Consider the following 8899-nt stretch of genomic DNA (forward strand, 5'->3'; position numbering starts at 1 on the left):
AATTTTATTCACAATTGTCAAATATAATGTCTTTCATGTTATTATTCTATCAACAATTTTTTTCTTCAATGAGAGTCACAGATCAACAGTCATTATTCATGCATATTTTTCATTTAAAGAGCAAACAGACAACACATAGAACAAAGCACATAAAAGATGAGATATGAAACATATGCGAAATGCATGATAATATGAATATTCAACCTAAAGAATTAAAATCTATATGATATGCATGACATGAATGAACTATCTAAATGCAAAACCCCTTCAAGCTTAGAAATTTATATTATCCTCAATGTAAAAATCTAAACAATAAGGGAAGAAAAAAGAAACTCACATGTTAGGTAGAAAATGTCCTTAACTCATGTGACAATTATAAGTGGTTGAATTCATTGAGTGTAGTGGAAGTACCTACAAAAGAAGAGAAAAAAGTCCTAAATGACCCATATGTCCCAAATGGACTATGTGCAAATATCCTATTTGAATGATGCAGCTAATATGCATTGTCGTGTTAGCACTTTTCCATGTAACTTTTTTTAGAGTTTATGATTTTTTTGTGGCAAACATTATATACATCCCCTTACAAAGGCTCCGAACTCAGGGAGGCACTAAAGCTGATACTAAAACACTAAAATTAATGAATTAAAGAAAAATGTACCTCCAACGTGAGTTGTGATGTGAACCCCAAAGAGCCTAACCTTGAAAATGATGGTCTTGAAGGCATAAGTGGTCCTATGACTAGGGCAAAAAGGGCTCAAAATGGTCTTGGACAACTCATAATGTTGATCCATGATGATGAGCCAAAGATAGCTCAATGGGGTCTAAAGATGCTCACTAGCATCTTGGTCCATGGTTCTGACCGAGCCAAAGATGGACCAGGCCATGCGCATAAGACAAGCCACATGTCTAGCTCAGGCGCCAAAATTGACCCTAGCATGGAACTAGGCGCATCAGGCGCAAGACCTGACCTAGACAACTCTGATCGAGTTGAGGTCCCTGGTGCATCATGCATGAAACCTGATCGTGACAACTCTAACCGAGTTGAGGTCCCTGGCGCATCAAGTGTTGAACCAGGCGCAAGACCTGACCGAGACAACTCTGATCGAGTTGAGGTCTCTGGTGCATCATGCATGAAACCTGACCGAGACAACTCTAACCGAGTTGAGGTCCCTGGCGCATCAAGTGTTGAACCAGGCGTTGGGCCAATCTGGCCTGACCAGGAAATCTGAGTGAGGCGCATGCGCCTAGCGTGCTGCATCAGGCATTGGGTGTAGTCTGACCGAGTTAGGCCTAGCCAATTTAGTTAGCATTGAACATTTTTAATTTTGATAATAAATGTGTGGGCTAATTTTTGTCCAAGACTTAGTTAATTTAATTTAAGTGTTTTAATCATAAATCTGCCCATAAATAAAGTCCAGATTGAAAAATGGCTTATGGATGATCAAGTCAAGCCTAAAAGTGTAACCGACACTTTAATGCTTGGACCAACTTATATTTTTCGTGAACCAAAGTCATCCTAACTTAGTCTAATATTAGTTGGTAGGTAAATAAAGACTATTGTAGCCGTTGGAGGAGGATTGCTCGAGGGGAATCAAAATATGACCGTGAAAGAGCTTAATGGAGCATTTATGGTGCTTAAACACCTTGTCTGGACCGTTGGAGCTAAATTCACCTGAGCACATATCCAGAGGAATCCTAAGTCACTTTCAGAGCTGTTGGAGCAAAAATGCTCTTGTGGAATTAGCATGTGGCTGTTAGAGACCTTAATTGTGCATTAATGGGGCATTATGCACATGTTCTAGCCGTTGGCAGCCTACCAACTTGCACCAGCGACATCTTAAGCTATTTAGTGCATGATTAATCATCATTCAACCGAGGGAATTTCCTTCCTTAACAAAAGGAATCCTATGCCAAGCACAAGTGCACCCGAGGACCATTAAGGAGGCTTTAACTACAACAATTTCCATGTGCCGAATTAGAAGAATCCTATGGAGCTCATCAAAGCCTAGTAAGGAAGAATGGAATTTCACAATCCAACCGTAGCATCCAAGGCATCCTAGGCCTAAGTCATTATGTTTGTCTTTCAATTGTAATAAAGCACACGAAATACATGTGCTCATATCTTTACCATCCGAATGTAGTCTAGTTTAGGTGTAGATTCATTTGGCTTATGGTATCCTATGCTAAGATTACCATGCATTAGCCTTACTAGTTTAATGATAGCCAACCGTGGGAGCCTAGTGGCTTGCCTATAAATGTAAGACTTTTGAAATGGAATAAACAAGTTAAGTTGAATAATAATTCTTTGTGAATTGAGGATCGTATCCTTGTGAGAGTATTCTCCAAACCTTCTTGGCTGAACCAAGATTAGAAGTTCTTATCAAGAACCAAGTTCTTGTGGCGAGCATCACTTTGGCTTATCAACACCTCAAGTGTTGTGGCGCCTTCACCTCAAATCTATTCCATCTTCTTTTATCCAATTTCATATTTCTGCTGCTTACTTTATTCTCAAAAGCTCTAGTCAATCGTAAGCTTGGGTCAAACACCAACCAAGATAGATCGTTCAAGAGCCTTTTATCTAAGAAGTTCACACCAAGTGGCATCAGAGACGTGGCTTGGCTTCTTTCTTACTCATCAAGTATCTCAGGGCTGAGTGATTAGTATGGACTATAACTTTAGAACATACTAGGTAGGACCTAAAGTTTTCGAAGACAAACACAACATCTAGTAGCTCCATCTCTATGGTGGAATAGTTAGTTTGAGCCCCATCAAGTGTTTTGCTTGCATAGTAGATTGCATGTATCTTCTTGTCCTTCTTTTGGCCTAACACTGTTCCCACGACATAGTCACTAGCATCACACATCACTTCAAATGGAAGATTCCAATATGGTGATTGCAATATTGGTGCAGTGACCAATGCCTCATTCAACCCGCAAAACGATTCTAGACAAGTAGCACTAAAATCAAATGCATTATCTTTTATTAAAGGTTAGAAAGAGGTTTCACAATTTTTGAAAAATCTTTTATGAATCTGCGATAAAATCCCGCATGGCCTTAGAAACTCCTAACACATTTTATGTTAATTGGTGGTGGTATATTTTCTATTACTACAATTTTTGCCATGTCCACCTCTATCCCTTTTCCTGAAATTAAATGCCCCAACACAATACCCTCGCGCACCATGAAGTGACATTTTTCCCAATTTAATACAAGATTCACTTCCTCACATCTCTGCAAAAAATTCGTCAAATTTGTTAAACGGTCATCAAATGAAAGTCCATAAACAGAAAAATCATCCATAAATAGCAGAAATATGTGAAAGTAGTTTTCTGTTGGTCTTCAGGGTGAATGAGGATTTGATGAAATCCCAAGTACCCATCTAAATAGCAGAAATATTCATGTGTAGCAAGCCTTTCAAGCATTTGATCAATGAATATGAGAGGGAAGTGATCTTTCCTAGTGATTATGTTTAATTTTCTATAATCAATGCACATTCTCCAACATGTAACTGTTCTAGTTGGTATTAATTCATTTTTCTCATTTTTCACAATAGTCAATCCGCCCTTTTTAGGAACCACGTGAACTGGACTCACCCATTCACTATCAGATATAGGATATATTACCTCAACATCTAAAAGTTTCAGCACTTATTTCCTAACCACTTCTTTCATATTAGGATTTAGTCTCCTCTGGTTTTCAATTGAAATTTTGTGCTTAGGTTCCATGAAAATTCCATGCATGCAAAAAGAAGGGTTTATGCCCTTTATATCATCCAATATGTATTTTATTACCTTCCTATGCATTCTCAGGACACTTAGCAATTTTTCAGTTTCCAATTTATTTAATTTAACATTAACAACAACTGGATAAGATGAATTAGGTCTAAGAAATTCATACATGAGGGTGGAGGGGAGTGTTTTTAATTCAATTTTAGGTGCTTCTCCCTCCTCCCAATCTTCAGATTTGGGCATTACCTTCAAGGTCTCATCTTGCAGGTTGTGAGGAAGTGTTGGGCATGCATCCATAAATTCAATAACTTCGGCCACTTCCTCATCAACGTCCGAAGTGTCACCATCTACCATGCATCTCTCTAAGGGATCCTTAGATTGCACTCTAGCTGCTTCCATTTTCACAACTTGGTTCAGCATATCAACCCTGAAACATGAATCCTCAAGATAAGGTTATTTAATAGATTTAGCAATATGAAATTCAACGTTTTCATCACCTATGCTTAGGGAAAGTTTTACATTCTTTACATCAATTATAGCACCAACAGTAGTAAAAAAGGATCTACCTACTGTGATTGGGATTTGTGATTTCTCTTCCATTTCTAGTATTACAAAATCTACTGGAATAAAAAATTTCCCAACTTTGATAGGAACATCCTCCAAGATGCCTATAGGGAATTTAACTAACCTATCCGCTAATTGAAGTGATATAGTAGTGGGTTTTAGTTCACCGACTTCCAATTCTTTGCACACGGATAAAGACATGAGACTTACACTTGTCCCTAAGTCACATAAGGCATGATCAAAACTAAACATGGGAAAGAAAACCTACCAGGATCTTTTAATTTAGGAGGTAATTTATTTTGAATTAAATCACTGCACTCCTCAGTTAAAGCAATTGTTTCATAATCCTCTAGTCTTCTTTTTTTAGATAAAATATCCTTAAGAAATTTTGTGTATGTAGGCATCTTCTCCAGTGTCTCAGTGAAGGGTAAGCTGGTATATAATTTCTTAAGAATATCCAAAAAAATTTGAAATTTCTTTTCTAATTTTGCCTTTGCTATTCTTTGGGGAAAAGGAACTGGTGGTACATATGATGGTGAAGCTACATACTTAGACACCTTTTCAAAATTTTGCTCCCCTTCAAGAGGTTGTGTCTTAATATGTTCCTCTTCCACTTGTGTCTTTTTCCTAATTTGAGGAATATCACTTAGTTCCTTTCCACTCCTTAATTTGACATCTTTACACTCGCAAATCCTTATTTTGCTCCTTTTCATGAACTTTAAGTTGTGAGGGTGAATTGCTCTATGATATGTGTCATCCTCTCTCGAGCTCCAACACATATACTCAATTGAAGTCGCACCTACTCTCGTAGATGGTTATCAATCAAATCCTTTACTTAGATCTTAATACTACTCCCGAGAATCCTAATACTACTCTTGTGAATTAGGATTCAAGTTTGAATAACTGAATGATCATATAGTTAGGTTCACCTTTCGGTCCTTCCCCAATGTATCTAAGAGGTGTAATTTGTTGGTCAGACAACTCACGAATAAAACTCAGTTTAATGATTCAAATCACAACACTCAATGAAATAGAAAAATAAGTTTTATTGAATGTAAAAGGGCATAGCCCCAATTCTAGAAATAAAGGGAATTACTCACTCATGTAGAAGAGAATCCCAAATTCTAAATTAGAGAATTGTAACGTAAAGTATAAAGTTGTAAAGTCTTTTCATCCTTGAGGGAGAACCATTATTTATCCTAATTACAAAATATTGGGCTAAGCCCAACAAAACGAATCTAAAAAAATAGGAATATAATATAATATATATAACTTCTTTTGGCCCTTCAATTGGTCTTCTAATAGCCTAACACTGAATTTTATCTTCTTGCACTCAATCTTTACTCTTTTTGGCTTTAATCCATCCAAATTGCACAACATAACAAAAAACACTCGCTCAACCCGAACAAAGAGAAATCAAAGCTAAAAGCAATCCTAAAGTCCTAATTATGTCATAAAATGCAAGTTAAATGCAATACAAATGTAGCATAATTTCACACTCATCAATTATTCTTCTACTCTTCTCTATTTTCTTTATACACTTGCTGCTTCCACAAGTGCCCATTTTGCATCACACAAAGGACGTGAATTGGTTCTGAATTTCCCAACAGTGGTATCAGAGCTCTCAGGTTCATCAAGGGAGCTGAGCCTGTGTAGTCCAAGATGGAAGGAGTCACTAATATCTCATTTAATGGAGATATGTTCAAGTTGACAACTGATAACTATTCCTATTGGAAGCACGTGATGAAGGATCATTTATATTGCAAGGATATACATGAGCCTATTTCTTGCAAAAACAAGCCAGAAGATAAGGGTGACAAAGATTGGGAGCTTTCGAATCGAAAAGTTGTTGCAATGATTCAGAAGTATATTGATATAAGTTTATTTAAGCATGTATCCACATACGCAAATGCTTATGAGTTTTTTTCGAAACTTGAATCTATGATTCAAAAGAAAATTCACAGAAATAAAGCATCTCTTGTTAAAAGGTTGGTGAAACTCGACTATAAAGATGGTCAGAGCATGATAGAGCACTTGAGTTCATTCAATGTCTTGTCAATCAATTGACAAAGATAGATATGAAGATAGATGATGAGTTGTAAGCACTTCTGCTACTGAGTTTGTTGCCTAAAAGCTGAGATACATTGGTGGTCACGCTCAACAACTCAGTTCCTGATGGGAAGGTCTCAATGGACACTGTTTCAGATAGTCTATTGAATGAAGAATCTAGAAGAAAAGAATGGAGTACATCCTTCCAATCTGAAGCAAAATATTGTGGAGAGACGTGGAAGAAGTGAAAATCATGGGAGAAATGAATCTCGTGGAAGAAACGAAAGCCAATTTAGAGGTCGTTCTGAATCTCACACGAGGTCAATAACATGCTATTATTGTAGTAAAAAAGGGCATAGAAGATCTAAATGCAGGTTCCTGAAGAGATACCAGAAAGCTGTAAATGTCCATGAAGGTTTAGTTGATCAAAGGAAAAATGGCCATAAGTCTACCACAGTCGTCGCTGCAGATGATGATGTTATTCTCATTGGAGAAGACAATTACCTAAATGTTGCATATGGTGATTGTGCTTGGATTGTTGACTCGGGTGCTTCTTTCCATGTAAGTCCACGTGAAGGTTTCTTCTCAAACTACAAGAAAGGTGATTATGCTACTGTGAAAATGAGAAACCATGTTACAAGCAATATTGCAGGAATTGGTGATATTGTGTTGCTAACAGACACAAGAGGAAAACTTGTACCAAAGGAGGTGAGACATGTCTCATATATGCGTCTCAACCTTATCTTAATGGGTAAGTTGGATAATGCTGGTTTTGTAAGCCACTTTGGTGTTGGAAAGTGGAAACTAGAAAAAGGCAACCTCGTTATTGCTAAAGTCTCAAAGGAAGGATCCTTATACATTATGCAATAAGGAATTTGTTCTGGAGAAGCAAATATTGCTACTAACTCCAAAGATCTTTGGCATAGGTGATAGGAGAAAATGAGTGAGAAGGCACTTCAGATGCTCGCCAAAGACCACCTTCCAGGTATAAAAAGGTCAAATTTTAGATTCTTGTAGTGATTGTCTTTGTGGTAAACAACATAGAGTCAATTTTCAAAGAATAGACAATCCCTCACGAAGAGATGAAGTACTCGAATTGGTGCATTCAGATGTTTGTGCACTATCTAAAAGATCTCTTGGAGGAGCATACTACTTTATCACATTCATAGACGATCACTCGAGAAGAGTATGGTTGTACTTGTTGAAAATCAAAGATCAAGTACTAATAGCATTCAAAGAGTTCCATGCACTAGTAGAACATGAGACTGGTAAGAAGTTGAAGTGTTTGAAAGCAGACAATGGTGGAGAGTATCATGGTCCATTTGAAGCCTATTGCAAGGCTTATGGTATCAGACTGGAAAAGACACCACCAAAGACACCTCAGTTGAATGGAGTAGCTGAAAGGATGAACCACACAATTGAAGAGAAGATCAGATGCATGTTGCAAGATGCTAATCTCCCAGTCTTTCTAGGGTGAAGCAGTAAAGACTGCAGTATACCTCATAAATCGGACACCTTTAAGACCCCTGAATGGAGAAATTCCAGAGGAAGTATGATACAAGAAGAAGGCATCTTACAACCACCTAAGAGTATTCGGATGCAAAGCCTTCATTCACATTCCAAAATATGAGAGAAAGAAGCTGGATGCTAAGACCAATGAGTATATTTACCTTGGGTCTCCAAAAGATGAATTTGGGTACAGACTATGGGATCTGATAAAGAAGAAAGTTGTGAGAAGCAGAGATGTTGTGTTCTTTGAGGATCAGACGATCAAAGATGTTCAAACGAAAAGTTAGTGAAAGTCCAAAGTTCGCATTGATTCAAGGGGAGAGATTTCTCAACAGACTGATCATGTTCATCAGATAGATCTAGAACAGATAGACCAACATGCAGATCCTACTCACATAGAACTTGACCAGATTGATGAAGATTCAGATCAAGATGAAGTGGTGGTAGACACACAAATCCATCAAGAACCCGAGCCAATAGAGCATCAGCTACAAGTTGAACTGAGGCACTCCGAAAAAGGCAAAATACCTTCTTCAAAGTATCATTAAGAAGATTATATCACACTCACAGATAATGGTGAACCTCAAGACTTCTCAGAAGCTTTGCAGACATCTGATAAAAAAGAGTGGATCAAAGCCATGGAAGATGAGTTGAACTCGTTACATGAGAACCACACTTATGATCTGGTGGAGTTGCCCAAAGGAAAAAAAACCTTGAAAAACAAATGGGTTTATAGGCTTAAAGTTGAAGAAGGAAGCTCGAGACCAAGGTACAAAGCTCGAATTGTTGTGAAAGGATACAATCAGAAGAAATGAGTTGATTTTGATGAGATATTCTCACCAGTGGTGAAGTATTCCTCCATAAGAGTAGCATTGGGTCTAACAGCTAGCTTAGACTTAGAAGTAGAACAACTTGATGTCAAAACAACTTTCTTACATGGAGACATCAAAGAAGAAATCTATATGAAGCAACCATAAGGTTATGAAGAACCATGCAAGGAACACTTAGTGTGTCGTCTAAATAAGAGTTTATATGATCTAAAACATGCC

Source organism: Lupinus angustifolius, chromosome LG10 (assembly GCF_001865875.1).
Source record: "Lupinus angustifolius cultivar Tanjil chromosome LG10, LupAngTanjil_v1.0, whole genome shotgun sequence".
Classification (NCBI taxonomy): Eukaryota; Viridiplantae; Streptophyta; class Magnoliopsida; order Fabales; family Fabaceae; genus Lupinus; species Lupinus angustifolius.